A 10,000-nucleotide genomic window follows, 5' to 3' on the forward strand; every position below is an offset into this window, starting at 1 on the left:
TGATTTCAAATTATAATTATCATAGGTTTTGAAATAATGGAGGTATATATATATATATATATATATACATATATTATATATATATATATATATACATATATATATATATATATATATATTTACAGTATATATATATATTTACAGTATATATATATATATATATATATTTACAGTATATATATATATATATATATATGCATATACATATTACTACTCGATAAGCTGCAACTCTAGTTTGAAAAGCAGGATGTTACAAGCCCAGGGGTCCCAACAGGAGAAACAGTCCAGTGAGGAAAGGAAACAAGGACGTAGACGTAACAAAGAGGTGTCAAGTCCTATTACTATATTTGAAAAAAAAAAAAAATGTTACCCTAAGTAGAACCTTGAAAACAAAATCTTAAGAAATATACTTGAATATTGAACACTTTACGCTTACCAGATTCCACAAGTGGAACATTGCTTACAATTTTCTTACTAATAATAGTCAGCACTTACAGAACCTGATTCTAGAGGCTGGCTTGGTTATTACTAAATATATTTTATGAATTACAATTAATGGAGACGCAAGCGATCCCAAAGAAGATTAAAAACTGTCATAACGGGTAATCTCAAATGGCTAAAAAAGTGATTCTAACGGATCAATATATATATATATATATATATGTATATATATATATTCATATATATACATACACACACACACACACATATATATATATATATATATAATATATATGCATATATATATCTATATATATACATATATATATATATATATATACAGTATATATATATATATATATATACATACACAGAGGGGGAGAACATTTCCTAAGAAATAGATAAGAGAAACAATCCATCTATTGCAAAAAGGCAAAAATGTCACCGGCGACTGCATTAATTACCAGAGTAAAGGTGACCGAAATACAAGGGAAAGATTGCATTACAATTTAGATTAAAAAGATAACACAAGGACTGACAGGGAAAAAAAAGTATAGGCAATCTTTTTCTTTTGAGACAGATATCCGCAAAGCTTGAAATGCTATAATAAAAATAATGTGAGAAGATTTATATGAAACAGGAAAGAGTTGAATGGGGCAAAAATGGCGCTATAAACTGAAAAAAATTTAAACTTACTTACTTCAACACCCAAAAAAAATCCAGTCATAAGACAGCACAGCACCTTCAACTAACCTGAAAGAAAACAGAGAAAACTTTAAATACAATAGTTTATCTTAACTACTTCGATCATAAGATTTTGTGTATAAAAAAAATTGTACTAAATAGAAAAAAAAAATTGTTTTCAAGGGCAGCTTCTGTCCAAGAATTCAGTCAAATGTTTAATTTTAATAATTCTTTTCTTTTATTTAATTATCTCCACCAACGAAGTAAGGAGGTTATGTTGTGTGTGTTTGTTTATGAACACCTTCCTGGCCACATTTTTAATCACTGAGTAATGAAACTTGTATGGATTAACTGCTACATAAAAAGCTGGAAGTGATTATATCTTGGAAGGCAAGGTCATAGGTCAAGGTCATGGTCAAGCAAAATGTCCAATTCACGTAATCAGCCATAAGTTTGGACACCATTGTCACAGAGACTTCAAACTTGGTTCATATCTGAGCGTATGAAAGTCCATGTCAATTAATACATGTTAAGATAGAAGGTCAAGGTCGAGTCCAAGGTCAAGGTCGAGTCCAAGGTCAAGGTCGAGTCCAAGGTCAAGGTCGAGTCCAAGGTTAAGGGCAAGGGCTAGCAAAAGGTCAAATTCCGGTCATCAACCATACGGCCACAATTTTAATCGTAGTAATTAAACTTGTAGGGATTTTAAACTTATGCAAAGAGCTGGAAATAATTAAATTTTGAAGGTCAAAGGATCAAGATCACGGACGAGCAGCTCTTCTAGGAGAAGGACACTCCAAAATCAAACCATCGTTCTCTAGTCTTGGATAGTGCCATAGATTCAGTACCATGGTTTTCCTCTGTCTTGGGTTATAGTTCTCTTGCTTGAGGGTACACTCAGGCACGCTCTTTCTATCTTGCTTCTCTTTCTCTTGTTTTAATGAAGTTTTTATGGGTATATATGATAGATCTAATTTAGTGTTATCTTAAAATGTTTTATTTTGATTTTTATTACTTCTCTAGGAGTTTATTTCCTCGTTTCCTTTCCTCACTGGGCTATTTTTCCTTGTTGGAGCCCTTGGGCTTATTGCATCATGCTTTTAAAAACTAGGGTTGAAGCTTAGCTAGTAATAATAATAATAACAATAATACTAATAATAATAATAAAAATCGAGAAATAACCTGTCCTGGCGGAGGTCTGTGTTGTACTGAGTGCCCCTCTAATTGTTATTTATCTATTCTTCATTATTTTCTAATTTTCTAACATTCTGAATTCACAATGATTTCAAACAACTTAGTTAGCAGAATACGTGTCCTAACGGGCTGTTACATAAAAATGTATGCATATTATGAGAATTGAAAATAGATTCTATACGCCTTTATGAATCATCTTCCAAATGGTTGAATTTTTCCGTTGAATTACAAAGAAAGTAATCTCCTAAAAGCATTTGATATCTCTGCCTCTGTTAGATTAGAAAAACCAAGAACATATAAAACCTCGGATGTGCAATTTTTCAGCAAACTTACATCAAATGATTGGCGAGATTAGAAAAATCGACCTTCAGCTACGGTGGCTTGAATTATCTAAATACCATTATATCAATTAATTCAAGCAAGGAAAATGTTCATTTCCCGATTATTATTACCCAATTAATTTGTTTACTTATCTCACCAAGTGTCGATTTTTGAGTAGGTCTTTTTAGTCTACTTGCAGCTCCATAGATTTATTTAGGGAGCCTATGAATTTTCTATAGTGCATGGTTTTAATGTTTGATATGCAATCCTAAGGGTTTTCCAAGGTATTATTTTCTACGTACATATTTATACCGCCAATATCTCAAAACCTATAATCGTAAATATCGTTTTACCGGAGAATCATAATGAAAGTATTTTGGTGTTTAAATCGGTGCTTAGTATAAAAATTAATATATCATGCAAGTATTAAATGACTACATAAAGAATTTGTTTAAAAATAGCGATAATAAGAAGGTGGAAGTGACTAGTCTCTCTCTCTCTCTCTCTCTCTCTCCTCTCTCTCTCTCATACACACACATACATACATACATACATATTTATACTGTGTATATATATATATACATATATATATGTGTATGTATATATATATATATATATATGTATATATATATAATATATTTATATATATATATATATACACACACACACATTTATACCTCCATTATTTCAAAACCTATTATTGTAAATATAGTTTTAAAGGAGAATCATAATAATGATAATTTGGTGGATAAATCGGTGTTTACTATAAAATTTAATGAATCATTTATGTGATAAATGACTACATAAAGCACATTAATAAAATAATGATAATAACAGAGTGGAAGTCTCTCTCTCTCTCTCTCTCTCTCCTCTCTCTCTCATACACACACACATATATCCACACACACACACACATATATATATATATATATATAATATATATATATATATATATATATATATGCATATTACTGCTTGCTAAGCTACAACTCTAGTTGGAAAAGCAGGATGCTACAAGACCAGGGGTCCCAAAAAGAGAAATAGCCCAGTGAGGAAAGGAAACGGGGAAAAATATTTTCAGAACATTAACAACATAGAAATAAATATTTCATATATAAAAGATAAAAACTTTAACAAAACCAGAGGAAGAGAAATTAGATAGAATAGTGTGCCCGAGTGTACCCTCAAGCAAGAGAACTCTAACCCAAGACAGTGCAGACCATGGTACAGAGAATATGTCACTACCCAAGACTATAGAACAATCTTTTGATTTTGGAGTGTCTTTTCCTAGAAGAGCTGCTTACCATAGCTAAAGAGTCTCTTCTACCCTTACCAAGAGGAAAGTAGCTACTGAACAATTACAGTGCAGTAGTTAACCCCTTGGGCGAAAAAGAATTGTTTGGTAAACAGTGTTGCCAGGTGTATGAAGACAGAGGAGAATATGTAAAGAATATGCCAGAATATTAGGTGTATGTGTAGGCAAAGGTAAAAGGAACCGAAACCAGAGAGAAGAATCCAATGTAGTGCTGTCTGGCCAGTCAAAGGACCCCATAACTCTCTAGTGGTAGTATTTCAACGAGTGGCTGGTGCCCTGGCCAACCTGGATTTAACTATCAACTGGCTAAAGAGCAAGGTTTACCAGCACTAAAAGCTAGTACAGTATTATCTGATTGACCACCTTATACATGTTCCACTACCGCATCCAGACACTACTAACGTCACTACTATATATGAGGCATTAGTTGGCTGAGCAGGGCATGAATTATGCTTGTATGTTTATAGATATGCAGTTGTATATGGTTCTTCAGCAAATAAAGTGGTGGGAGCCAGAAAGATTAAAAAAAAGTTATATCTTTCCAGGAACAAAGCACATTATTATAGATTTTTAACCATGCATTAAAACTCTGTTAAAGGGATCAGGTTTGGATGTTCTTGTAGAATCTTCATTTGGGCATGTAAAACACGTATTATGAATGAAAAAGCATGGCAAGAAACTATAAGGGGATTTCGTATAGTGGCAATCGACTTGTTACAAAGTTTTCTTATAAATGGTGAGTAAACATTCAATGAAATATCAGCATATATGAATAAGGAAAGAAAGCATCCATCAGGGAAACACTGGGTTGATAATTTTATCAAACCAACTCAACTTGTTCGTCAGTGCCTTCGTGCAGAAACGTAGTGGGAATGGCTATATCAACATGTTTATCTTGACCGAATATTGCCATCTTTTTTTTTTTTTTTTTTGCGTATGCAGGTCACATCCATTATGCTTAGTATATCTGCTGGTACTTGCTAGAGATGCACAGCTTGCCATAAGACGCTAAGATGGACCTAATTACTGGTGCACAGGTTTGTTATTGGAATTCTGTGTCAAGTGATCTATTTGCTGAACAAACAGCTATATAGACAGGAAAGGGTGGGTTGAGGGGTATGACATTAGCCGCAGCATGTTTAAGAATGGTTCGACTTATTTCCCATTTCTGCTTTCCTTTCAGATGCCATGAAAAATTTATATTTAGAGCAAGACTGCAAACCATCAAAGCAGGTAAAACATAAAGGAGGTAAAAAACGAGAAAAGAACTTGATTCTGATGATTATTCAAGGATTGGTGATGAATTAGATAAACATTCACATCCACTTGAACTTGACAGTCCCTTTTGTGTAATATAGTGAATGGTAAGATTGCATCAAGCAAAGTCAATACACATGATGCACTCCAAACTTCGAGAAAATGGTAGCATCATTCCGTAATTCACTACCACCTAGAGATCACTCAAAAATGTCCAACTCAGTAAAAACTATGGAGCAGCTAAAGATTAGCATCAAAGTGGGAGACCAGACGGTTTTTGACTTCGAAACCATTTTTTTACACCTTCTCATGATAAGACAATGCCAGCTGGAGTTGGAAAACATTTTTCCGTATGGAATTATGTGCAGTCTCATCATCTCTTATTGATGAGTTTAGTTGCTTGCACAACAGCACTAAATCTCTTCTTACGAAACTTCTTGGTGTTCTCAGCCTATCCCAACAGCCCCTAATATCATCGTGGATACTTAACAACTTCACCATTATATAACATGGCCTTTTGGTGGTGATGTTACTGTGCTTATTGACAGCACGAAGAGTTAACTCTAAATAACACAAACATTGTGAAAAGATACTGGTGTTTGATAAGTACGTTGACCTTTCAATCAAGGACCATGAGAGTCAGCGACATTGAAGTGAATGTACTACAAGCTACAACCTTACCCTTAACAGTCAACTACCCAGTAGGGATGCTATTATGAAGAAAAAACACAACAAAAAGAATCTTTCGGCATTAATATCCTCTATCAGCTTTAGCAGTGATATAACATTAGAGAGTTAAAGTAGTGGTGCCCTTTTACACAAGGAAGCTGAAATTACAATGATCACATACTTGCTACAAGTAGCAGAAAGAAACAAATTCATAATACTTCTCAGTAATGATACTGATGTGCTGGTCTGCTAATTTACTGGGTTTGGCCAGCAGAATTGCATTCAAAATGCTTCTGACCTTCTTGCCTTTCCATGAACACACACACACACACAGTAACACTAAGAGTTTGGCCAGCAGAATTGCATTCAAAATGTGAAGTCCATATGGACTTTTGGAATGGATAAATTAGTAATATAAATTACACATGCAAAAACTTTTGGTCCTAAGTGTTTGCAGTTGCCAGGCATGTATTCATGGACCGGTTGAGATAATGTATCATATACATTCAGTAACGGGAAAACAAATGCTCTAATTGTCTTGCAGTCAGGAAATTTCCCTGCACTGGATGAAATACTTGAGGAAAATGCTACTAAAACGATCTTAAGAAGCAGGACAGAAACTCTTTGTAGTATTATATGATATACCCTAGGAGATCTTGATGAATGCAAAAAAAAAAAAAAAAAAAAAAAAAAAAAAAAAAAAAAAAAAAAAAAAAAATAATCATAGCCTTGCCTCCCACAGATGCCGATCTCTTTCTCTGTGTCCAGACAGCACACCATCAAATGATATTACGGAGAGCAGCCAATCAGCCAGGACCCCCAACAGTAGATATTGAAAAATTTGAATAAAATGTGCAAGATAAAACACCATCCCCTGCTACTGCCACTATGCCACCAGTTCCTCCTGGTTTAATAGACGTAATTAGTTGTGACTGCAAAACAAAAGGTAAAGCCTGTAGTTACATAACTAGTTCTTATTACAAAAGTAAAATATTTTGCTGTGTGTACTGCGTGTGTGGAGGTGTGGTGAAATTAGATCAGCTGGAAGAAACCGATGGCCTGATATCTCTTAATGTTGATGATAAGAAGTTATAATAAATCATTTTCTCAACTTTCTTCTTTCTTGCAAGACTAGCAGCACGTTTGTCTTAGGCATTTTTCATTTCTGTTTAATGCTTTTTTTCCTTATCTATGCATATATTAGCTAAGTTCATGAAAGCCATTACATATGTAACTTTAGAGTAATTTTGGCATTGCAAAGTAATTTATCAACTTACTGTAGAATTGTTAATAGCTTACAGTATTGGTCTATTTTTAAATATTCTTATGAAGTATACCCTACATGGCAAATTTTCATATTTACCGAGGGCGAGATCTGTTTTGTTTTGAATCAACTTAAATTAATTTTACAAAAAAACATTTGTCATTTTTTTTCTTCTTTTTTTTTTTTAATGTTTTTTATGTTCCTTTTTTACCTAAAATGATATGGGGTTAGGCACCATTATCTTCTCATTTCCAAGACTAGATCCAGTTCCATTGATTAAAGTTTTTTCCCCCTTATAACAAAAGTTACCCAAGGTTGTCAATTTGACAACCTCTATTAAATATCAAGAAAACACCAAAGGAATGCAAAGAACACGAGAAACCTTGTTCCTTAGAACATTCATAGGTTTCATTATGTTGGTAACTCGACGATTTTGTTGTATTATTTTCATTATCACAAATGAAACTACTAACCCTAGTTGGAAAAGCAGCCCAGTAAGGAAGAGGGTCAAACTAAATAAACTATAAAAATAAGATAATTAAGCAATAACGAATTCAGTTAAATGCATGATCGATAAACAATGAAATGAGTAATATCAACTTGTTATAACGAAAAAAATTTTAGTTTAAATTACCCTATCCAAGCACGGGCTCTTTCTCACTAATTAGTAGTAAGTAAAATAGCATTAATCACCAAGCAATGTATTAAATGTTAATAGTTATAAAAAACCATGTCTTGTCAGTCAATGGCAAGTGCATTGCATAAGTTGCTAAACAGCTGATAAATACTGGCAATTTGCCAGTGCTCGACAAGCCCGGATAGCTCAGTCGGTAGAGCATTAGGCTTTTAACCTAAGGGTCCAGGGTTCAAGTCCCTGTTCGGGCGCAATAATTTTGTTCAACATATTCAAAATTAAAGTTCTCAACCAGCTTGATTTAGAACATTAACATACTGTAAGCATACAACCATGTTCCTTTTTCACACATGCTTAGCGTTATTCCACTAAATTTGTAGTCTACAAAACTTACTCTCATAAGAAAACCGATTTATATAGCGTAAAGTTATCTATTTCACTACAATACTTGTGACTGCAGTAATAAAAAGCTTTTATGGTAATTGTTCTGTGAATAATCGTTCTTAGATTTTTGTAAAAGTATCATGATATTAATTCTAATCTTTAACCTTATTTTAAAGGCATAACATCGAAAACCGTTTCTTAATCGTATTTGACTAAAGGTTACGCAAGCTATATTGGGCAAGTGAACTCATTCTCATATTTGTAATGGCTTATTTCTAAAACCATAACCAGAAATAAAAATATTTCAAACAGTCGATTTCAGATGCATTGAAGATTGGGAAAAGCAAAAAAACCTATTACTTTGAACAAAGCAAAGACTAAAACATATATTATGAAGGAATTCGTCCTATTGCGATATAATAGATTTTACTTCGCTGTTTTTCAATTAACAGGAAAATAGCAAAACTTTAACATGTGTCTAAAAATAAAAAAAAAAAATAAAAAAAAAAAACTATACTGGATTTAAAATAACAGTAAAATTTTTAAAATAATAGTCACTCATTAAAAATGGGAGGTACTTGGTTTTCTGTAGACACAATGATGCTCGTTTTCTTCCATTCTAATATGGGATACTATTAAAAGAAATTCCCTTGCACTTAGCCAATAAAAGACATTTCAAGATTTTACAAATTATATTACACATGCTGTTAAAGAAATTAGGATGTATGCAAACATATTCTTATAGAGAATTGGGTTACATGATACTTATACTACTAGCGAAACTGGAATTCGCTATAAGAAATGGACGAGTGCTGGCAAGTTTGGTATTTTTCCTTATATATTCAATAGGGGGCATAATAACTTAGGTATCTGTGAAGTATGTTTTTCACTCTAAGTCCATTGTTTACATCTATGAAACTGAAGGGGAACTTATTGCGCATGCGTTGTTTTGCATCGGTTTAGGAACTTTCTGTGCATTTACTACGACTTATTTGTCAGGGTTTTTTTTTTTTTAACCCATTAACAACTTACAAGTACTTCTTCATAAGTTCCCGGATGTTGTTCTACAACACCCATTTCCTTTAACCTTCCCCTTCAGTTTCAACTTAAGGGTACCTGACACTTGCACGCATTCGTGGCACGCACTGGCACGCATTGATGCGCGAACTCGCGTGAACGAGTCGTGAAAATGTCGTGAACAGTGCTGGAACTCGCGTGCCGGTGCGTGCAATGCGTGCCCAGAACTTTGAAATGTTTAAAGTTTGTGGCACGCATTGGCACGCACAAAATGGTCGTGAAATAGTCGTGATCGATGCGCCAACTGGAGTGAACTGGAGTGAACAGTGCGGGAAGTGGCGTGAACTGGAGTGAACGATGCGGGAAGTGGCGTGAACTTTATAATGAAGAGAACAAAAAGGAAACGAAAAATTAATGAAAAGGAAAGAAAAATAAACCTAATAAATTTTTAAATTTGCTGTTTTAATGTGAAAAAAATGATATCTTATTTCAAACTATTTCTATAACTTTATAATGAAGAGAAACAAAAACCATACGAAAAAAATTAATGAACAGGAAAGAAAAATAAACCCAATAAATTTTTATATTTGCTGTTTTAATGTGAAAAAAAAAATATCTTATTTCAAACTATTTCTATAACTTTTATAATGAAGAGACAAAAAGGAAACGAAAAAATTAATGAAAAGGAAAGAAAAAATATAAACCTAATAATTGTTTATATTTGGCTGTTTTACTGTAAAAATAAAATGATGTCTTATTTCATGCACACACTTATTTTCCTCTATTACCAATCAAGACCCAAAACTTTTGTTTTAAATAAAAA

The 10,000-nt window shown here is 33.1% G+C and overlaps 1 non-coding gene across 1 annotated transcript; it reads left to right on the forward strand.

Moving 5' to 3' along the window:
- The first annotated feature begins 7,954 nt into the window (after nt 1-7,954).
- On the forward strand, nt 7,955-8,027 carry TRNAK-UUU (transfer RNA lysine (anticodon UUU)). Its single transcript has one exon. It is a non-coding gene; the product is annotated as a tRNA-Lys (tRNA).
- Nucleotides 8,028-10,000: the final 1,973 nt, after the last annotated feature.

This window comes from Palaemon carinicauda, chromosome 9 (genome assembly GCF_036898095.1).
Source record: "Palaemon carinicauda isolate YSFRI2023 chromosome 9, ASM3689809v2, whole genome shotgun sequence".
In the NCBI taxonomy this organism is placed as follows: Eukaryota; Metazoa; Arthropoda; class Malacostraca; order Decapoda; family Palaemonidae; genus Palaemon; species Palaemon carinicauda.